Source organism: Abramis brama (genome assembly GCF_963993115.1).
Source record: "Abramis brama genome assembly, chromosome: 14".
In the NCBI taxonomy this organism is placed as follows: Eukaryota; Metazoa; Chordata; class Actinopteri; order Cypriniformes; family Leuciscidae; genus Abramis; species Abramis brama.
Genome location: NC_139976.1, coordinates 10,638,733 through 10,663,081, shown reverse-complemented (window position 1 = coordinate 10,663,081; position 24,349 = coordinate 10,638,733). Strand labels below are relative to the sequence as shown.

General features: G+C 37.7%; 1 protein-coding gene across 4 annotated transcripts in view; it reads left to right on the top strand.

Annotated features, from left to right (window-relative positions):
* Nucleotides 1-662: 662 nt before the first annotated feature.
* The window catches only part of rbfox3a (RNA binding fox-1 homolog 3a), a gene marked incomplete at its 3' end in the record, with an annotated part of 340,149 nt that continues 316,462 nt past the window's right edge, over nucleotides 663-24,349 (top strand). For all 4 annotated transcript variants that reach the window (XM_084135436.1, XM_084135433.1, XM_084135434.1 and 1 more), the window contains exon 1: nucleotides 663-768. The remainder of the gene's footprint in view (nucleotides 769-24,349) is intronic.

The following is a 24,349-nucleotide window of genomic DNA, read 5'->3' as shown; positions in this document are numbered from 1 at the left end:
AATACAACATGAACACAACAAGTACACTGTTCTTATTGTTTGATGTAAGTGCGTAGTAGTTAAAGACGCCTAATATAAAGATAGTATTTTTTAGTAATAGCCTAACTTTATTTTAGCAAGGATACATTGATACAAGTTGGTCAAAAGTGATAGCAAATACATTTATAATGTTACAAAAGATTTCTATTTCAAATAAATACTGTTCCTTTTAATTGTTCGGTTGAGCTGTTCTATTCATCAAAGAATCCTGAAAAATGCAGCAGTTTCCACAGAATTATTAAGCAGCACAACTATTTTCATAATTGATAATAATCAGAAAAGTTAGCATATAAGAATGATGTCTGAAAGAATTTTCTTTTTTTGTGTGACTTGAGTTCAGTAGAGATACTATATTATCTTCTTTGGTCACATGGCTATATTTGTGATGATCATGGGTTGGTCAGTGGTGGGTTCCAAATCTCTATCACCACTCTGACTGCAGTTACATAAAGAAAAGAAAAAAGATCACAGAAAGCCTCGTTTAACATGAGTTCATGTTTCTATTATGGCTTTAACACTACTTCAGTTTTTGGCATGCGCTATGGTGCTTTTTGATAGCGGTGCACATCTAGTAATTCTTCACATCTCACAGTTCTTTTTCATCTCTGCATTGTTTTCCTCAGAATCCTGTTCAGTCAAGAAGGAATGCTGCCAGTTGAAGCCTAGACTCTGATAGCAGTGGAGAATAACAGTCTACTTCCCGGAAGAATACAAGACTTATCTGATCTGGTAAGCACACACAAGAAAACTCAAGAAAACTTAATTTCCATAGTATAGTCTTGAATAGAAGTAACTTTCAGGGGAGTGTTGCATAGTATTTTTTTAGTCTGTTAGAATGCCCTTTTTCCACAGGTGTTTACCACTCTTTTACACCACATTTTACACTTTTGTTTTGTTTTTACACCATGTACAACAACATTTGAAGCTGCTGAACTTTTGCTATAAAAAAAAGCATGGATGATAAGATTTTAAAATGAATGCAAATCAATTAAATAATGGATCGTTCATAGTTTAGAATTTCTTTGAAGCTTATCAGATGCTAAACAGCACGATTCAGCTTTTTAATTTATTTTAAGAGAAAGAATAAATTCGTCCTTTAGAGTATGATTTATTTCAAATTTGTTTTGGAATTCTGATTGAATCATCTCTGTATTAGATTAGGAGGCTTTTAGCATATGAACACAAACAATTAAAGTGCATTGATTATGTATATGGCACTCCACAATTGCATTGGTTTTTCTGTATAAGGAAACCATTGGATCGGGATACTGGTCTACTATGGGCTCTTGCCAGCTATCCATTGGACAACATAGGGCTGCATTTGGTGACTGCTTTCATCAAATGGCAGAAATGCCTTCAGCATCTGAGAACCTCTTTGAATAATATCAAGACCCACTTAAATTAGTACAGAGTAGATGTTTGGAACCGGCTGCAATTCCTGTTTTCCTCCCCTCCAATTCTAAATCTGTTCCCATTTTAAGTAAATACGGACTACAATCTCCACTTGTTCCAGTCACCTTAGGAATGAATGTGCCCAAGGGGATGCTAGTTTCTCATTCAGCCCGAGTAAGCGGGGTAGGGGGTGTAGGGAGAAGTGTCTGTAAGTGCACTTGAGCTACTGAACTCACGCAGTGCGACAGTAAAGTGCACGACCAGCTAAAAGCTGCTCGCAGTGAAAAGACCCTCTCAAAATGTTTGTCTGAATCTCATAATTTTCCTTAATGTGTGTTTGGTAGACTCATTCCAGTTATATGAACCTTTTATTACAAACTGTCATTTTTTGCATGCGTGCTTGACGGAAACAACAGATTGTGGGGGAAGGGTTGGCTACGTGTCTGGAGTTGAACGGAAGATGGGAATGGAAGAGGTCATTAGCATTCCATGAGAGTGTTGGCGTCTGGTGGAGCAGAGCCATGCTTCGCTGCCTGGTACGATAGGCCAACACGGCGGCCATTAAGGCAGCTGGGTTTGGGAGTTAGGGCCCATGGAGGGCACTGCCACCCCCTGCATGGGAGCAATGAGAGGCCCTGGGCAGGTGGTCTATCAGGGACAGGGTCTGAAAGGCCAGGACAAATTGGTACAGGGAGGCTCATTTCCCGAACTCAGCATGAAGGACGGCACAGCAACACCATGAGTGAAAAAAAAAATGAAAAAAAGGAAGACTCCTAAGGGCACCGGCATGCAAGTGATGGACTTGCCAAGAGGTCAGTCAGTTGTGGTGTCAGTGGGCCCCTTTTCACTTTTGTGTCGCATATAATATTTAGAAATGGCACATCATATGGAAAAAAAGTACCAAAACATATTTATTTAATATGCTTTGGCATAAAGATCATTTTACATGCCATGTAGACAATTTACTGTTAAAGAATTACTAGTGTAAAATCATGTAAATTATCTGGGTGTAGATTAGCCATGAATTATTTTTCTCAAAATGGTAGCTGTTGGGTTAAGTGTATCCGTAGCATAAGCTGTGTCAGTACCCAACTAATAGTGATAGTGAGCTTTGCATCTAAAAGAAGGAAATACTTTTACAAATAATATTGCTGTTGAACATTATTTCACTGTATTTAAATATTTTGAATATTAAACCTTTTCTTGGCTGGAAATATACATTACTGTTCAAATGTTTGGGGTCATAAGGGCTATTTTTTATTATAAATGACTCATAAAGTCTCTTATGCTTAACAAGGTTGAATTTATTTGAGCAGTAAAACAGTCATATTTTACAATATTATTACAATTTAAAATGATTTTCTTTTTCAGAAGTCATGTTTTTGTGGCTGTATTATACTGTACACACTTTCTTCTAATTTCAGTCAAAGCAGACATCTTAATTTAGTTTTTACCTTTATCTCTTTTATCTCTATTTCTCCTTTGCCTAGAGGCCTAAAAGGTGGCATGTTGCATTAGTATTGTCCTCGCAACAAAACGCTCCAGTGAGAATTGGTTTGCAAAAAAACACACGCTAACAGCCAATCAGAAGATATTTGATGTTTAATATACAGTTATGTGGAACAAAATTTGGACTAAGGAGATTCCACTGTTCTTGTTGGGATTCCATTCGTCGCTTGTTGTATATTTGATCCTAACCATATCACATTCACGGCTGGTAGGACAAACCCTGAGATTAACATGAAAGACATCTTTTTGTCTTGTAGCGTGTGGTTAGGTCAACGCTGGTTCATACATGTCTTGCATGAGTCATATGCCAGCTTACATATGATTTAGGGAAAGAGTTTTAGTTGAATGTGAATTTCTCAGACATCCTCGTCAAGCAATGACACATGCATCCCATGCATCAACACAACAGTTTCAGTGAATGACATTTCTTCCTCTTTCTCAGACCTGTCAGCCTGTTTCTAAAGGCTGTTAAAGTGAAATCCATCAGAACTGGTGCAGTTCAGTGAGCTAGAAGCCATTCTGGACGAGGTAACCATGGGAATGTGGCATTTAAGGGGATAGTTGGGTCTCAAAACACAATCTCAAACCCGCATCGACCAATCAGACGAGAGGCTTGATTGCTACATATTGTCACCCTGTTTTTTTTAAAAAGGTAATAAAGTAAACATATTGGGTGAAATGCCCATGAGTGATGTTTTATATATTTATTTATTTATTGACATTGAGTTTATAAAATCCAGTGTATGACAACTTTATTAACCTAGAGGAGATTTATTTTGAAAGCTCTTCATTTTAGTAATACTTTTTTTAATACTTTCAAATTTTTTTTTGCCGAAGGACAAGCGTGCTATCACTCTTGTCGGAGGATTATTTTTCTGCATGACACTTTTGATAAGTGGATGGATGGGTGTAAATCTCGCCTCTGTTGTTGGGGGGAGTACGACCTGTCATTCACTACATAGATTACATACCTGCGCTGGCGGAGATTGAACTCGACTTGTTCTTGAGAATTTTTTATCATTCCTGCATCAGCCGATCGTCTCCTTGTAAAACTCCCTCTCTTTGATTGCTAAACCACAAAGTGAGTTTGCTGTGTTTTGCCTGTTATCATTTGTTTGCTGAATATGCCATCTAGTGCATGAACACACTGACACAACTCATGAAAAGATGTGTTTGTTCACGCACTAGATTTTTCGGTGTTCTCCCGGTCGCTCCTTGAGGCTCCTTCAGGGCATGCTGCTCCAGAAATGTGCGTTCCTTGCCACAAAGTCCTTTTGTCATCAAGCTCGTGTTTGCTACCTGTTGGATGTTGATGGCGTGTTTGTTTGCTCACATTCTTGTTCTCAGACATTAAGACAGATTTCAAATGCATGTTTTTTTATAATTCATATTTTCAGGCATCAGTGAACGTCCTGCGCACCTGTGCTTGAAATGCATCCTTTTTTTTCCCCTGTCTGTCAGAGATGAAAAAGTGTCTGAGATTGTGACCCCCCTCTATAAACCCAGGTCAGTGGTCCTGTATAGGGTTAATTCCTTCTTGACTCATGTCGTGTTCAGACATTAGTGACAATTAGAGGTGAAGGCTGTCCAGATGTGTGGCTACGAGTTGGGATAGAGCTAAAGTGGACACACTTGTGGCCATATGGTGGAGTTTTCCTCAGCCCTGCACTCGTGATATGCTAAGCTCAGGCATTAAAGTCAATTCTGATGGCTGTTTGAAACTCATTTTCCTTTTGCAAGGACATGTTTGGAGTCAAACATGAATTTCAAAGAGGTTAAAAGCATAGGACGGGACATGATTTTGGATGGTGGGTGATTATATGCCAGAGTAGAGCTATGAAGATTGTGAGTCTGTCAGTGGAAAAATAATTTGATTTGATGTTATTAGGATAAAATGCTAATTTTGGTAAATTTCCTCATTCACAATAAGAGCAGGAACACATTTAGAAAGTGAATATTAGGGATGCATGATACTGCAAATTGGTCTCGTAATATCAGCTGATATTACAGATTTATTTATTTATCGTTTTGCTGATATTAGATATTTAATTATGTATCTCTCCTATTTTTACACTTTTGATTACATTTGCTGTCATCTAACACTCACTTAAAGTTAATCTTTGAACACACTAATAATTCACTGACAGTTAAATGTAACCTTTAACAAGTCTCAAGATTATTATAATGTTGTGATGCCTTAATTCACTTGTAGCATTTTTACACCGATTGATTTTAGTGTGTTATTTTTAACATAACTGGATGAAATGGTAGAGAATTTTAATATCGGCTGTTAAGTTATTGGCTATAACATGAAAATAATTTAACGGCTTATCACTATCTCCAGAATTTTAATATTGTGGATCTAAAAAAATACAGTCAGTTTTCATTATGACTTTTAAGTGCACTCTTAACTGGCGATACGGTTGCTGACATACACACAACATTTCAATTTGATTAAAAATTCATAAATATGCTAGAATGCTTCGAAACTGTGGAAGATGGTCTCACGTTTCCACACACTCACATACATTCCTTCGTGTAGATCAGGACTCTTTGGCACAGCGTGGCTTGCAGACACAGCCTGTTCCACTGGCAGCCCAACTGCTGACGCTGACACCTGTCTATGTGGATAAAGGTGATTCTGTTAGCATAGCCGTGCTGAGGAACTGGCATACCTCGCCCACATTTGTCCTCTGATGGGGATTGCGTTTCGGGGAAAATGAGCCAATATCTCTATCTTATGTTTTTATGCTCGCTTTGTGTCTTTACTACAATCTGTGGTACATGTTACCTATGTTATCAGATTAATTATCTGCAGTTCTTATCTGTGCTGTACACAGTTTAAGTAAACAAAGTTTTTATATTGTATCTTCTGAAATTACTACAGCCTTCCAGATGTAATGGAATAGGGATGTATGAACACACACACACACACACACACACACACACACACACACACACACACACACACACACACACACACACACACACACCCCTCTCTCTAAAAATAATTATTTAAAAAATAATAAAGCTGCAACATTTGGTGCTGTTGCAGTAGGCTGTAAACATATTAAAAATTAAATCGCACCTACAGGCTTTGAAGTTGCATTTTTAATCTGCAATCTCACAACTTTATTCATGTTCACTCTTTCACGTTTCTAAGTTGCTACTATCAGAAATTAGGTCAGTGCTTTAACTGTCAGTGTATGCATATCATAACAATGTTATTTTTTGTGCATGCATATGAGTATACTGAGTGTCGTATCTTATCACAGATGTAAAAGAAAATGTGTGAATGTCTTTGCAGAATTCCAACAAATAGTTTAGGGCAACTGGTGCGTTGTGACACATAAAGCGGTCTGTTCTGATTGGGTCTAAAGTGTCTGAAAATATTTATATTAATTAAAGCCAATAAGGATTAACACTGTATATTAGTCTTTACATTTTAAAAATGTAAAAGTAATTGCGACTTTTTATTTGTGAGTTTATCACAATTCGGACTTTCCGAATTGTCAGAATCATTGGATATAAACTCACAATTGAGAGAAAAAAAAATTCAGAATTGCGAGTTTATATTAGCAATTCAGACCTTTTCTCAGAAACGTGAGATATAAACTCAATTGTGAGTTATACAGTCAGAATGCTAGTTTCTGATATAATCTGGCAGTTGAAAGTTGAAATTGCAAGTTTATATCTTGAGATTCTGACTTTATTACTTAGAATTGCGACTATTTCTCAGAATTAACATTTTATTTTATGATTCCTATTGCACTAGTCAATGTTCATGGTAACACTTTACAATGTTTTAATTTGTTAACATTAGTTACTACATTGGTTAACATGAGCTAACAATGATTAATACTTCTACAGCATTTACTAATATTAGCTAATTTTAATCTCAACATTTACTAATACATTTATAAGATCAAAAGTTCTATCTGATAACACAAATGTACTCTGAACCAACATGAACATTAACATTTTTATTAACTAAAATTGTTAGTTAATGCATTAATAACAAATGTTCACACATTAAACCTTACTGGAAAGTGTCGTACTAATAAATGATCTTATTGTTGGACATGTTCAATTCATCATAATATATTTTATGGGCTCTTTTTTTTTTTTGGTACTGTGTCGGGTCACTTCTTGAAGTCCAATGTGGAACCTGCAACAAAATCAGTTAAAATGCACTGCTATAGAGTGTCGTTGGTTTTCACTAATTGATACTTTTGGTGAACTTGGCTCCAAGCTGGTTTCTTAATGCTGCTGGGCAATGGAGTGAGGTTGTTTAATTTTCTGTGGGAGAATCTAATTGAGAGAAATGACGCCATTGTAAGTTTATGCAGTCCCTGTTGTGTTTTTCAGGATCAGGTTGTTTCATGTCACTTAACAGATGTTCAGTCAAGAGTGCCGTTTGCAAGCTTTAATGTGGCTTTTTACAGCTATAGAGCCAGTGTTTATTAGCTTACATGTTTATGGCGGTGGTCGTTGCATGAGTTCTGAGCAAAATGGCCAATGTGTGGCCCGACACTTATTTAGCGACCCGTCAGAGAGCAATTTAAGTGGACGCAGATGTGCCCGTGATACAGGCCAGCTGTGGCGAACGATAGCCTGTCTAACAAAGACAATAATTACAACAACAGCAAAAAAATTCACATTATCAGTCAGTCGAAGCTTTGTGTAAATTCTAGGTTTATGTTACAATTTGAACTAGCTACAATAAAATGGATAAAATATGGATATAAAACAATGAAGCGTGTAATCGCATGTATGTGATTTTCTAAAGCTGTGATGTGTGGATAAATGAACCACCTTACCCTCCACCCCGTTGGCATCGAGATCCCCTGAGGCTCGAGCCATATGGGTGGCTGTGAATGGACTGTTAGAGCAGACGACGGCTGCAGCGCTCCTCTTTGGCGCAGGTGGCATCGTGGCACCGGCTCAGGGCGATGGATCCAAGAGAGCGCTGCTTAGTCAGCCCACCATCTCCCTCAAGGGGTCCGGGCCCTCACACCGCGCCTGGGCCGACAGTGCCAGCGCACACCCACCCGCTGATCTGCACACAGCAGAGTTAGGACACAGGAAAGCTGAGGTCCAGCTATACCGGCTCACTTCCATGTCTCAATTAACTGGTATAGAAACAGTGAGGAAGCTTCTGCTCTGGAGCATCGGGTCTTCAACCTTTTTCAGGCGGATGATAGAAAAGGAGAGCAGAGAGCCGTACTGAATAAAGCTGAGTGGTGCATTTTAAACCCATGCCTATAAAAATATAATGTGTTCTCATACTTTATTATGCTTACTTTGCGTCTGACATGGAAGCTGTGCATGTCTATCGATGTACAGGGTTGTATGTGTATTACATTTTAATTTTACTTCAAACTTTTTATATAATTTATAGGGCTGTAAATAATCAATTTACCTTATGAATACGATGCACTTTTAAATCAGAAAATGTAAAATCTTTGGCATATTTGGCATACATCTTATCCTGATGTGTTAAGCCTGATGTATTATTTTGGCAATAGGAAAAATATATATTTGCAAATATAAATAAATAAATATATATATATATATATATATATATATATATATATATATATATATATATATATATATATATGATATGAGCATATGATGGCAGCAAACCAACACAAACAGACATTAAGTTGTTAAATATCTGTTATATATTTGCAAATCATTTGACAAAATCAATTCAAAACATGAACAGTGACCATTTTTAAATATCTGATTATTATTAAATTCTGTAATCAGTGTGTGCAATTTTTGATTATGATGCATGAATCTGCCCAAATGATACATTAATTACATATTCAATACATCAGTGCATGTGGGACAATTTAATATTTGGTTGGAGTCATAATTTTGTTTAACCCATTTAAGGCCATTGATCAAACAATATTCGGTGGATCCTGTTTTAGAGGCTCTAGACTTTTGGTACAGACCCAAGCATGTGTGATAGGGTTCGACCGATTATCGGCCCGATATTAAGCATTTTTATTGTTATCGGAATCGGCCATTTTCAAAACCGATTTGCCGATAAAACAATTTTATTTTGAAATGAGCGATCTGGCATTGATCCAGCCACCTCAGTCAGAGCGCACCGCTCTGTGGCCTAGACTAAGCCCCGCCCATCGACCATCTGATTTGTTGGGAGTCACGAGTCCGGCCAATCAATACAGCTGGCGCGACTGGAAAATGTTCCGCTCTCACACCGAAAGCACTTGCTAACAGGAGCTGCTTCAGTGATCATAACACATCAGTTATCTCTCGAAGGTAAGAAAGCAGTAAACGTTCCTGAAGTTGCATTAAATCACTACACTGAAGTTGCAAAACACCTAAATATAATCGATTTATGATGACAAGCCCCGTTCACAGTTATTATACTGTGAATTCCCGGTCAATGTCCGTCATTGCAGTGATATGCTTTAACGGAGCTTCACGCCAGTGCTAGTGAAACTAAAACCTACTTCTCTCACCATTCGGCCAACTTTTCGTTATATTGTGAATAGATTATCAACACGAATGAATTCACTCACGTCTGCTGCGGTTTTTGTGTCGTTCACATCGCTTCACTGAACAGCAGTGTCCGTTCCGTTAGGGCTCTTAGTCAAATAATTGCGCATATTTGGAGAAATATTGCTTTATTCTCACATGATTGCAAAATAATTTGTTATACAGATTCAGAATTACCATTATGCAATTTTGAAGAGCTGAAAGGGCGACGCGAGCTCCCTATTCCTGATTTAGTTATCTCCGCGGCCGAGCTCTCTCATTTGACGAATAACGTTAGTTGTCAATCATCTCACATTGCACGTTTCTGGATGACGCTGTCCTGTATACTTCCTAGTTTGTATCGTCGTGATAAACAGTCAAACAAACATTTCACACATCAAAAATAAAGAGAAAAAAACCCCACACTATTACAATATGGTTTGTGTGTGATTTTAATGCAATTCTGGGTATACTCATATGAATAATGTTCACATTATGCATGCAAAAGCAGGTGTAGCGATTAGCTGCAAATAAAATGCTAAATATAACATACATACACATATATACATACACACACATACATATGTACAGAATAGTCACCTTTATTATTTGGATGCTCCCAGCACTTTTTATGTTTGTTATTATTAATATTAATGTTGTTATTATGAACAGTTCTCAGAATTAAAGATATGTTAAAATAATTTAAAGAGAGTCTTTGTCAGAGGCCTTTTTATTCTTAATTTTGACATTAATTTTCATTTTTACACTAGACACATATCGGTTCAAAATATCGGTTATCGGCCTACTTGATCTGTAATAATCGGTATCGGCATCGGCCCTGAAAAATGCATATCGGTCGATCCCTAATGTGTGATGTCCTGTTTGTTGGCTTGGTGTGTAAAAGTGGTTTTCTGAACTCGAGTGCATCATTAAACTGCAGATTTCACCCTTGTATTATTCATAGGGACAGTAGCTTAGACCCACACCGTGCTTTGCATCTCCCGAGCTTCACCTCGTTTCTTGAAGCTGCACTTGGGAAGATGTTGGAGCACAACAGGGCACACTATTGATGGAGGAGAACAGTACCTTACAGCTCAGCTCATAGGCTGCACATTAACAAGGGGATCACCCTGCCACCCTCAATAATACCTTCAGCTTCCTCTTACCACAGTGTTCTCCCCTGTCATCGCTCCGAGGGAAATTTAGACATCACTTTTTATGTCTACCTCCCCCCTTCCCGCACACTCCTCCGCTTATGAACCTTGCATATAAATGCACTTGGGTGCTGTCTTGATTGATGGCAATTAGCATTTGGTAATGATAACAGATGTTTGCTGTGCCAGGAGGCTAGTACCTGCCGCCCACTCCGCCATCTGCCATGGGCATCAGGGGCCTGGCACAAAGGCTGGCTGGCGCGGGATAGTGAAGAGGGTGGAGAGGGCAAGAGGGGTGGTACATTGTTGTTGTCCCCTCTTTATTTGACATGAGGAGCAGGGCCAAACTGCAGGGGGGTTTCCTGTGAACGCTGTGTCACCTGGTGCTGAGTACATTTGGGCAGGACACACGTGTTTTGTGGGCATGTATTATTTATTAGTCTCTTAGGACTCCAAGTGGGAGTGTGAAATATGGGACTTTTAAATAGCCATGATGTTGCTAATCTCAACTTTTAAAGGGGCACTATGCAAATTACGGGAGTTTATGGACAGATGTTAGATAGATAGATATATATCTATCTATCCAAGATAGATAGATAGATTAAAAGTTGCAGAGCAGGCATGTGGTTTGGCTGAGGATGCACTTCGTTAGAAGACAAACTAAAGTTAGCGTAACCTTATCTGTTGTCTTCAATGGACTGAGTAAAAAAAAAACATGAGGATCAACTGCGTTCAGACTTTGATTGGTCTTTTTTTTTTGCTTTTGTCAACTGATTTTATTTCTTCTTAGAGACAAAGCACTAATTCTGCATTTGCTTGTCAAGTCAAGTTCATGTGTAAGCTTTTCCCTTCATGCTAGAAGTGGGGCAGTACACTCACCAGTACAGGCACCTTTGCTTGCTCTTCTGCTCAGTTTTAATATTGAATATGGATATATAAACTAATTTCTAAATATGTTTTTCAGGGCATTCAGTTTACAGTAATTCATACAGTAATTCAAAAATAAGTCAAGACTTAACTGACTTCCTACAAGAACTTTCACACCTAAATTTAGGCTATACTTTCCTTACTTTCTAGAGAAGTTTTGAAAACCTCGGGCACGTCAATCTTGTTGTGTTATACTAGTGTTATTTATTTCACTTTCCTTTTTGGTCCATCAAAAAAGATAAGTTTTTGTCTGTATATGTCAGGCTATCTTCCACTGATAAACAATACTGTACACCAAGGGGAATTCACTTTAACTGAATAGCTTCTCCCGATAGTGCCTTTTATATGCACACACATTCTGCATAGTTTTAGGGCTCGATTCACTAAAAGAATTATGCAAATGCAAGCTAAGGGTTTTTCACACTTAAAGTGAATTGCTATGACAATGCAACCAGAAGTCATTCATTTTTAATGAGAGTTGGCATTTTTCTTGTGGAGGCATGAGCAATATGGACCGTTAACGATGGGACAAAATTCAACTTTATGCAAATGAGTAATTGGATGACTACCAATGAGAAGACATTGGAATTCACGTGATCCTCCTGATTCTTAGTATAATATTTGCAATTTTTTCTTTTAAACAAATAGAATCAACAATTGGATTACAGTAAATGGTTATCCTTGTGCGTTTCACATATAAATATGGAGGTGAGTGTGTTCACTTCACCTCATGGCAGATACAGGGCTATTGTTCCCTGTCATATTCACTCAAGAGGAAAACGTGTCATATGTATCACACCCTTTAAAGCTGCATTCTCAAACACGCTCCCTTTCACAGGTCTCACTCACCCTGATTTTTGCCTTGCAAAATCAATACTCTAATCTTCAGCCCAGCCCTTCTCAATAAGTCTATACTTCTCACACTGCTCAAATAAAGGTGACCTCTATGAGCCATTGGTATTAATATCTCAAGTTGGCACATGGGATATGCAGTCTGCTTTTAATGTTAGAATTTGCCTGTCTGTCATTTACTACACATTATCGTGTATTTTTACATGCAAACATCTTTTACATTTTATTGTATTTATCATTTTATTTTTTCATTAAAATATATTTATTAATCTACATTTTTCTAAATTTACCAAAAATACATAGGTACAATATGTAACTTTTGGCCCTTTAGAGATTAAACAAAACTGCATGCATTTTATGGAAGAACATTGTTTTGGTTGTGCTTAGGCTCTGCATGACTGCGGATGAATATGGTTATCCTACTGCTCATAATACTTATATAGATTATATGGACTTATATAGACTAGATATAACCATATTTGGATGGAAAGGATCTCAAGCTGACTAGCTGAAGACATTACTGTAGACAAGATTCTTCTTTGAAAATAAACTCCAACACAACTACAACAACCATAATAAGAATTTCCCTTCACAATAGGTAATTCTACAATAAACCCCATTAGAGAGCTACAAATATCAATTTATCTATTCAATAAAATGCCTACTCACCTGAGTAGTGAAAATGGCATCTCCGTGTAGCTTTTACATTTCAAACTCCCCAGTTCTCACCATCCCTGAAAAGCCAAGCCAGTGTTGATTCTTGTTTTATTACGAGCTCTGATGTGCTCAAGCTCTTTTTTTCTTTTTTCTTTTTAAATGGGTGATTCCCCAGAGGATTGAGATTTTGCTTGCTCCATGTCAACCTTTCTCACTCGTTGTGACAACTAAACTATGCCACTCCCACACTATATATGCGTCAAAGTAGGCGGAGCAACTTTTCTCTATTTACGGATATGACGATACTTGCAAGGTCGAGTGACGTGTGTACGCTATTTTCCACGAACCATCCCGCCCGGTCTAAAATATAAACACTTATAATAGGCTTACCATATATTATGTAGATTCTTCAACAATAAAATGAGGGTGTGAACACATATATGTGCATACACCTTTTTTGAATCTGGTGCAACTTTTATTTAAGAACATTTTATGTGCGCACAATTACGCTAATGAGTCACTAACTATAAAATAAGATGGTTTAACAACTCAAGAAAAGAGAATGTTCGAATTTCTGAACATTGAAAACTTTGAATTAGAAGTCACCTTGTCATAACTGTTGACTAGAATGAACGGCCACAATGACTTACAAAACACCTAATGAATTCTTCATGTCATTTGCAAAATGCTTTGTTTGAACTGTGCGTTAACAGTTTGCTTTGCGTATGACGACTTAGCAAATGAATTCAAAGTGCTGGGGCAACTTCAAATTGACTTTGGTTTTGTTTGAGCTCATTTTCATTTCTCTCCATGGAGAGTCGACCAACTCGGTAAACATGCTTGAATGAAGGAATTCTTCAGCTGCCACTCAAAAAATTTAATTAACGTACATTATTCTTTCAGAAATTCATAACCTTGAGCCAAGACATACAAATGAGGATTGAAAAGAATGATTTACAGCACTAATATGACACAGATGGAATGACTATGCTGGCACCAAAAGGAAGAGAAATGTAGCTTCTGCGTTGGCATGTTTCACACTGTTTGTGCTCATATTGACATAGGAAATTGAGTCCACTAGGTAAAGTGTCCTTGGCTAGTTAACATGCCTTCACCAGTGCTTTCATAAATGCAGGTTGGAAGAAAAAAAGCATAGGATGGGTAGGAGGAAATATTTGTTTTCGTGTGAATTTCTGTCAACAAAGGCCCGATCTCTCAGTCTTAAATAGGATGCTTACTACGGAGCTGTCTGTCAGTAACCACATCCAACAGTCCTGACTGGTGCAGAGGGTCTCAAACATGCTTGCAGGCTCTGGTTACAAAGGATTGGCATCTAGGAATTACGTAGGAGCGGAACAATGCATGTTGAGCCTCTGCGGAACATGCAGTGGGTAATTTAATCATGTAACATGAAGATTATTTCTGATTGCAATGCAGTTTGATCTGTTTGTCTCTTTAATTTGGCTCTAACCGGCTGACATTTTCACAGTATTTAATAAAAGCTGCTCTCGATTTGTGGCTGGGTGACAATCTTTTATTTACTTGGTTTGGATAAAACCATTAATTCACGGTAATTAATGAGTGAAGTATGGAGGGCGCTGGTACAGCCGCATCCGCTGGGAGGCTTTGTGGAACAGATTCATTCATCTTGATTAGACACACTTAGCTTCGGCTTTCCTTGTGTGGCTTTTCCATTTTAATATCAGCTAGCCACTTGTAAGCTACATGTCTCAACACGCTGTTCTCTGGCATCGTGGCTCAACAGTTAGCGTTGCGTTCATAGATCTGCCGCCTTGATCGCTAACCTTTGGTGGTTTGGCCATAACTGAGTTTATATAGAAGTTTGTGATTTGTACTGGCCTTTACCCTCAGAGTGTTTAGAGTAGAGGTGGATTCTGATAAGCTTTGAGGGGATGGACTAACCCTGAGAGAGACAGGTCATGGATTGAGTTAATGGTGTCTCTGTGACTTGGTGCAGAACAATCGCTGGAGGGGCGAGGGGCATTTTAGTCCAGAGCATTCAGGGCGTAAATACACATTGTCTGAAATTGTGGGACTGTACACAATCTCAGTGTCAATTCATCCCTATCAGCCTTTAAGAATTGTTGTTGAAGTGAGAGGGCTAATTTGACAAGACGTGAATTAACACCTTTCAAGGAATTTGGCACATTGGCATAGTTAGAGAGGATCCGGAAACAAGTTTAGTCCTGAAGGTCCCGTCGAGCCCTTAAAGGGATAGTTTACCCAAAAAATAAAAATAAAAATCTTTTATAATTGACTTGCCTTCATGTTGTTCCAAATTTGTATGACATGAAAGTGAATGAGGAGCTTAGTAGTAAAATTAAAAAGCAAAATCTGTAAAAGAAAAACGCAAAACATGTAAAATGCTTCTTTTTTTTTAAAATAACTTGTTTATTTATTTAGCTTCACTCCCCAAATAAATAAAAATGCAATTGATAATTTATTGAATATTATATGTATTTATATATAGACAGTTGTGTGAGGAACAGACCAAAACCTAATTATCTTTATACCACATCTTTGATTCAGTGGTGATCCAGTCTGAATCGCAAACTTGATGACTGAACCAGTCTGATTTGTGAACAAATCGCTCCAACTGATTCTTAACTCTCAACGTTATTCATTGGCCGTACACACTGCAGCTAAATGCGGTTATCCGTTCACCTCTTAGTGCTTAATCCTTCCTGTTCTGTAGCTACACACACAGTTCAGTAATTTACGGGAATGTCAACAGCATTCTACAACCGAATTAACTCCCGAAAAATTCAGGTTGTGACAACCGCATTTACAAAAACAGTGTGTACGAAACCAAACTGAATAACTAGTTGTTAATGACATTTTGGTTTCGCTTTATTTTGATGGTCCCTTTAACACATTCTGTTGAAATATAAGTAAAGTTGCACCTACATGTCTACTAACTCTCATTAAACTGTTGAACGCAAGAGTGTGTATGTGTGTGTGTGTGCGTAGGGTTAGGGTTAGAATAAGTTGACATTTACTTGCAAAGTTACTTATAGTTAGTAGAATGCCTGTTATCACAATAAAGTGTTAGCAGATGTTAAGCAGACAGTCTACTAATACTAATGAGAGTTAGTTGACTTGTAGTTCCAAATATACTTGTAGTCAACAGAATGTTCAAAAGGGACCATCAAAATAAAGTGTTTCCCATATTTTAACATGCATCAGAGATGTTTCTCTTTTCTGTTTGGCACAAGGGAGGGCGGTACGAGTCTTGACACATCAATGTTGCCAGATCTTGCTAGAAACAGCAAACAAGCCACAATATACCGAAATAAGTCTAAATGCTTTATAATGAAAATAAGACAAACATATCGCAACCCGCATCTGCTCACTTAAATGACTCAATAAATGTGATCGCTTTAAGCCAAGATTAAACAACAAGCTCAAAAACACTTATAATAAGTGGACATGGCAACAGTACAAGAACGTGCTCTGTGAAGTAGCCTTTCCAAGCGCAAGTAAAACGAAACGCCTAATATTTCTTTGGTCAGAATAGTGGATAACAAATCTTTGTTGGATGTCAAAACTTTGCTATGGTTACGACGGTGTAAATCATCACAGTTTCATGAGTTAACCGTGTTCTGTAGACACATGGAACGATAATTTATGGGTCTCACTCCCTCATTTAAATGTGGTTGTCAGTCCTGAAACTTTACAGTGTGTATGTGGTCTTTGAAAAGATCCAGCTACAAAGAATAGCTGGAAAATGTGTTACTTTCATAAACATCCCAAGAGAGAAAAGTGCAGTCTAGATATTTAAGTCAAAAGTCATACAGGTTTGGAAAAATATGAGGGTGAGTAAATGGTGACAGAATTTTCATTTTTGGGTGAAGTATCCCTTTGAAGCAGCAATATCTTTTTCAGAAACCTGGTAAAAAATTGTAATAACCTGGGTGCCTCTAAAAATAAAATAAAAGAGAGAGCCAAATATCAGATTTATCCAGAGATGTAGAACCTATGATATTAACTTCAGCTTGCTTGATTTACCTTTTCACTGTTTGTTTTCACTTTATGTAAATGTCATTCCACCATCACCTAATGCTCTGAAATCTCTATATATTCAATGGATTTTCCTCAATAGTCAGCTGGAAGGCATCACAGTTACCCAGCATTACATCTCCACAATGTAATCAAGGTAGTGACAATCTTGACAGCTGACCAATCAGATCTAATATATCCCAAGCATGGAGAACTGCTCTGTCAGGAGAATCAGTCTAGGTTGTATTAAAATTCGAGATGTGTCTAAAATTGGCCTGGCCTCTGGCTTGTGGTTAACGTGCTCTATCGGGATTCTGCACAGGTCTGGGGACCAATCTTCAGGCCTGATTTATCTGATGTTTTCTAAACAACTGACAGGGGGAAACAAATTCATCTGGGCATTAAAATACAGCAGCAGGCCCCCGGCAGATTCCAGGAAGAGACCTGGCCGTCATTCTGCCGCCAGGCCACCATTAGCTTTATTAGAAATCCAATCCTGTCCTCTCCTGTGAACCTGGATCCATAATACACACCTGCCTAACAGAGTAAGCATAAACGGGAATTACATTACTAACAGAATGGAGAAAACTGTATCAAAGCCCATTTCACCTGATTATTTATCAAAATATGTCGGCACTGGGATAAAGATTGACAGCAAGTAAGAAAGAAAGTATACCTATCTAATGCAGACAAGGATATTTTAGTCAGCCATTACTGGTCATTTTTCATTCTAAACAGATTGTATGAAATTCTCATCTTAAAGAATTCATTGAAAATGAATCATGTAGGCTGTTAATTGCTCTAATAGTAGGAAAAATCCCTTATTACATAATCAGATGGGCATGATTATAATGCAACGTTTTTTATTCAATAGTATGTATACGTTTCAAAGGGTAAGTTCACCCAAAAAAGAAAAATATTGTCATCAATTACGATTTTTGCTTGTCTTTCGAAACATTGTCTATTGACAGTACAGGCAAGTACCACTTTGTCGCCTTAAAAAGTTCATAAATAGATCGTAAAACTAATTCATGTGATTCTGAAGAGACACGATCACTTTATATGATGAACAGATAAATATTGATCAGCGGACATAAACTTGCTTTCTTGACGCGCGAGAACAATGCTCATTAGTTCTCGCACGTCAAGCAAGCAAGTTGATGAATGTTTATATGTGAATAAAAGCCTAAATTAAATCCATTCATCATATAAAGCGATCATGTCTCTTCAGAAAATATGGACTAAACGGTTTAATTCATATGGATTAGTTTTAAGATCTCTTCTGAACTTTTTGAAGCGTCAAAGTGTGGTAGTTCAGTGGACTGTCAATGGAGGGACAGAAATCCCTCATATCTTCATTTGTGTTCCGAAGACGAACTAAAGTCTTACGGGTTTGGAACGACGTGAGGGCGAGTAAATGATTACAGAATTGTAACTCTTTAAGCCCTAATAAATGCATCAAAATTCCATCTTTGTTATAATGGTTCACATGGAAGCATCCATTTTACCTCAGACAAAATTAAGAATCTTTCCGTGTGGGATTTTGGACAGTTATTGCACCATATTTTTCATAGAACCAGTGCTATAAAACCAATAACTGCCTTTAGTCTCTCGCTGTGCACTTCTGCCTCTCTCCGCCGCCAACAATTGCATGTTTAATATTGTTGAAGTGCTATTAAATCAGACGTATTTCTTTTTGCTCTGAAATGTTGCTATTTTTGTGAGATTGTGTCAGCTTTAAACTAATGCCGAGGAGTAAAGCACAGTGCCTGTTTTTGAGCAGAGAAAGCTCTTTTTAATATGAAACCTAATCCGGAAATATCTTGCCAGTGCACCCTGGCTGTTCTTTAATGTGCGGTTCAATTCAATGCCGATATAGTGCATTAAACCTCTTGGAAATGGCAACTCTGTCTGCTATAAGCTCTCACTCACCGCCTGCTCTCTCTCAAAGTTTTCAAGCGGCAACAATGACGAAGGGGCATCGCATTGTCTCGGCAACACGTGTTGCGGGATAGCCATCTTATCTCCACACTCCAGGCCCATGTAAACACAAAAGCGCTCTTTCTTCCTCTCCTTCTCTCCTCCTCTCCATCCATCGCTCTCACTGATGTGACTCAGAAATGTCCCCGCGAAGCGCTGAGGCGTTGTGTGCGTGTGCGGTTGTGTGTTGTCGTGTAGCTGTGGCTTGTTCGTTCCCTCGCTTCCCCCTCAATCTGCTGTTCTTTGTTTACCCAACAGTTGTTTGACAGAGAGCGCAACACATGCCTATTAGGGCATTTGTGCGGCAGGGAGAGATTACAGCCTCCAGTTCCTTTTTTAAATAAACTCCCACTCACTGCACTGTAATCTGGGTGTGATAATCCCTCTCCAGCGCTGACAGACAGTGATGGGCGGCAATCTGGTGGAAGGCCTTGCAGTGCTTTTCTCCCCCCCTCTCCAAGACACTTATGTAAAGTAGCCATTTATTTTGCATTAGAAACATATGCACATTATGCGTTAAAGTGATTCATGTATTTAAATGTGCATTTACAGTAAGAGAGATATGAGAGATGACATCACCCACCGCCGTACTCATGCACATCAGTAATGTGATTTTAATGCAATTTTGGGGGGGAAACCCAAGTAAGCGCATTACTTAGTGTAATGTGATCGCGCATAAATGTAGGTGCATGTGTAGTTAAGTAAGGTGAATTGTGCTGATCTTTAGCATTAATCTGATTTGGCATTAGGACAGGACAGCAGAGTGTTGCTTCAGCTACTGGCACGTTCATTTTTATGTCACGTATACATTTTTCGGTATACCTGTATCAAGGTCACAGTTAAACATTTTACCATGCCTTCAATTTTTCTTTTTATGCATAATTTTTTTTTTGGGGGGGGGGGTTATTATTAAATAAATCATTCCATTTTACAACTACTATTATTCATTTACCAGTTATTTAATTATTTATGTTATTTAAATTATTTTGTCAGTAATTTTTTTTTTTTCTCTGTGAAAGTTAACATAATTATTAAGGTAAATATCAATTGTGAATTTATATTGAATATTATTTATCAAATATTTAATTGGGTGTAAAAACAAAAATAATGGTAAAGGTACTGATACTTTTCTGCCACGATCTTTTAAAAGAAAGGATAAATAAAATGTTTTCTGTTACGTTTACAGACATTTCTTTCAACCCTAAAACACAATACAATACAGTGTAATTTAAAATGCGGGAAAACATCCGTGAATAATCTTTACGGGAAATTCCTTCATATTAACACAGTACATTAGGCTCTTTCTTTCTAAATTCTACCCATGAAATTAGCCTTAGCAAGACAAATTCAGTCATTTTATTATATAAAAAAGAATTTTAAGATATCTTTTCCACAACAGAATGTCTATGGTGGAAATGACGTTTCAGAAAAATGACAGAATTCTCCTGTGATGCACATGTATGAGCAAAGAAGTGTGCATTCAAGAGAGTCCACAGGGCCAGCAGTGCATATACAGTAGGCTACTTACAGTAAAGATGCATAAATATCACAGATCATAGATATGGCTGCGTTGAATCACAGCATTGAAGCTCTAATTTATTTATCTAAGTAACATTTCTGTCATTATTGTAGTGTTGGAAATTCCTTGTGTCCAAACAGCTATTTGCTCTGTGTAGGGTTTCTCAATCAACCGTTTGAATTACTCCAGCAAGGTTTTTATTCCACTCAAATGGAGATCATTAAGCATTTATCACGAGGAATGAACATTTCGGTCTTTCAGTCTCCAATAAGCATTGCTGTACCCTTGTAGACTCGTCATCCACTGCATCAGCTTCGTCTGATGAATCTTACCTTTTTCTTTGTGTTTAATCACAAATCATGTTGTAATTGCACCTTACAAAGTGCAATTAGAGGGCTGAAGCCTGCTATTTAATCTAAGGCAAAATTTCACCTGATAGGTTGATTTTCATTATCAAAGATGGATAACGAGAGGGAGAGTTGTGCAGCTCTCAGCTCTATCATAAATGCAATCAGTCCTTTTACCTGATTCAACCCCTCAAAGCTAGCTCTCTCTCTCTCTCTCTCTCTCTCTCTCTCTCTCTAATGGTAAGCATGAGTGCCTATTGTCTAATTAATGATTTTAGAGATAGGGGTCAAAATGGGTCAAATGAAAGTAAAAAATAATATGTACTGTTTATGTATGTGAGGAATAGTGAGTGTTCTTGCTCACTTGGTGCCCAAGGAGATATAAGTTTAAAGTTGAACAACTTTGTATTTTCTTTAAGTCACTGTGAGATGTTTTCCTTGAGATACAGCTAAATGTTTTTTTTTTTTAAATACATTATATAAAATATATTATAAATGTATATAAATATGTATTACAATATATTTATAAAATAAAATATAATTTTGTTTTGATTGTATGGAAAAGAACAGCTTTGATTTTGATAATGTCTTTTGTGTCACTTAAGATAAACACTTTATTTTTCTTTTACAATAATGCATCAATGCTACTGCAATTCTTTTTAAACTTTTTTTTTTTTTTTTGGAAGTTGCTTTTAAAATCCATTGGGCTCAAAAATCGTAGGGGGTACAGTGCTTTTAGGAATAGTGTCTGATTTAAATGGAATTGAATGGAACTCTGCTTGATATGTTGAGGCTAAATAAATCAAGACTGTGTGCTAATGCTTTTATTTTGAGGATTGAAAATGTTTTGTTTTTTTTTATATTTCTTTTAAACAACAGTGGGCATAGAATATTCAGGCAGGCCCACACATGCTAATCTCCATACACCTCGACAAGTTCTTATATAAAATCCACAGTTCAAACCTGCATACAGTGTATAAACTGCTGAAACTACACTACATCTGTAAGCTCTGTCAAAGCAGTATATTACCATATATTATAACCACAATTATGAGCAGATTAAATTTACCTTAGCATAGGCTATGTTACCCAATATGTCAAAAAAACATGTGAATCAGTGGAAAAGTATTTTTTGAGAACAAAATCATAAGACATTATCTCAGTAGTATCATCTTCAGTACTTCACAGTACATTGTAAACGTATTGTATATTTTGAAAATGTTTGGTGTTTGGTCCATTGGTTGGTGTCGAGTTCATGTAGGCTATCTGAGTTTTGTTTTTGTTTTTTTGAATAACCATATTCACACCATGATATGCAGAATCCGATGGCTCAAGTGTGGCACCCGTGGAGCAGTCCTGGCTGGATCAATTCAAGCATCCTGCTGGAATAAATATGGTGATCTGAAATTCAAGGACTTATGAAATATCTGTTTTATATTTTCAAGGGCCCAATAAATCCAATTTTACAAAATTATCTTTAAAATACAGTATCCTGCAAAAGGGATGTTCCAATACCAATATAGTACATATCACTGCAGTTTCCAACAGAAATGAACAGTAGAGGCAGTAAAGCAAGCACTTTTAATCGTTTTCACACACATTTATGATTACAGGGGGATATTATGGATTATGGAAAGAGTTGTTTTCACGCGGCTCCTTGCACAATTAGGTTATGAGTCATACCTTATGACCTCAAAACTAATATATTTTGGAGTTTGCATCACTTAACTAGCTCCATATGCTCGGTTTTACTGACATGCTAAGCTTGCTCGTTAGCTCTACTGGTACAAAATTGTACTTGTGATGCAGAGAGCTCGGGTACGAAACGAATCCCCTAATTAGCAGATTAAATTAGTGTTTAAACTATTCTCTCCATGCCAAACTCACTGTTTATTTATATAAGCAACTTTCAAGTGATAAGTGAGAATTCAACCAGTACATGATTCCACTGAGATGAAAAAGAAAATGACTTGATTTACTCACTGTTAAAGCACCTGGTCTTTCTCAAGTCCTTTTCACACAGCGCGATGGTCCTGGTAAATTGCCGTAAAATTGCTAGAGTGGCTTCTATGTGAACGCAAACACGTCCCGGGATAGATGCCGGGATGGGGACCTACAGTAGTAACATTGCCGGTGTGAACGCGCCCTGTGTGAACAAAAGCCAGGACCAATGCATAAATGGGTGTGTTGCAGTGATGACGCAGGCACGTGCCATCGCAATGACATCCTGACGCCACGTGTCTTTATGGGATTTTTACGGGATGTGTGTGAACGCACTCACAGATTCCGGAAAATCACTTTCTCTGTGTGAAAGGGGCTACAGTCTAATACTTTAACCTATGAATTAACAGTTGCAAGACTGACTAACAAGATTTTTTATTTTTTTATGAAACCCATCTTGGTTTTAGTTGGTTTACTGACATGTTTCTTTTGATAATGTGGAGAGCTGTAGAGTGATGTTTTAATACTCACAGACTGACGATGAAACATGAGCAACTACTCCTTCATGCTTTCCTGTCTTCCCATTCAGACTCAGTCATGTCTGACACTTCTCAGGCTTATGTACTAAATTTGAAGCGGGCTCAATGCAGGATAATATCACACCTACCCAAGCATTGTTTTCAAATCTGGACTTTTTAACTCACAAAAAAAGTATTTTTCTTCTCGCTCTCTCTCTCCAACTACCCCCGTGCTTAGATTTAACCAAGTTTCACATTTGGTTTACTTTAAGGACTTTGTTTGAACCCTGGCTGAGAGGGGTTCAGGCTGGGATCATTCTGTTTTCAGTCTCGAGTGCTTAGTACCTTTCAGACCTGAGAACCTCGCTTTAACCTTTTAGTTATTGGCTTTCTGCTTCTTCGTCTTTGCGTTTTTTGTTCAAGCTGGTGGCATTTGTTAAACAGTGAAATCACTGGTCAGGTGATTCAGAGATCATATTGCTTATATACATCATTTGTGGTTTCTCAGTTGTGTGCATGTGTACGAACAACAAAGAATGGCAGCAGAAAAACAAAAAAAAGCTGCTAACAAGGTTTCTCAGTCATGCTATTGCAGCTCTTCACTCTAGTGTTCCTCCCCGCTGTGATACTGGGAAGGTGATATGACAACCGAGATTCATTGTCACTGATTGCAGAGATATGGGCATGTACGTGTTATTCTTTACAGTGCAGATTCATTTTAAGGGTTCACGGTGACAGTAAAGGTGACCAGGCATCAGACAAAGGAAGCAACACTAAAACTCTATAAACGCAAACCCTTTTAATCCGAACTCTATTTCCTTGGGGCTCTCGGAAGGCGACAAATAGTCTTCTCAAAGCCACTGTCCCTGATGGGGTGACTTTTATATGGCCTGCACTCCTCCACTTGACTTAGCCAAAATGAAAAAGGAATAAAAAGGGGGGTTTAAAAGCTATATCCAGTGTGATAAAGGAAATATA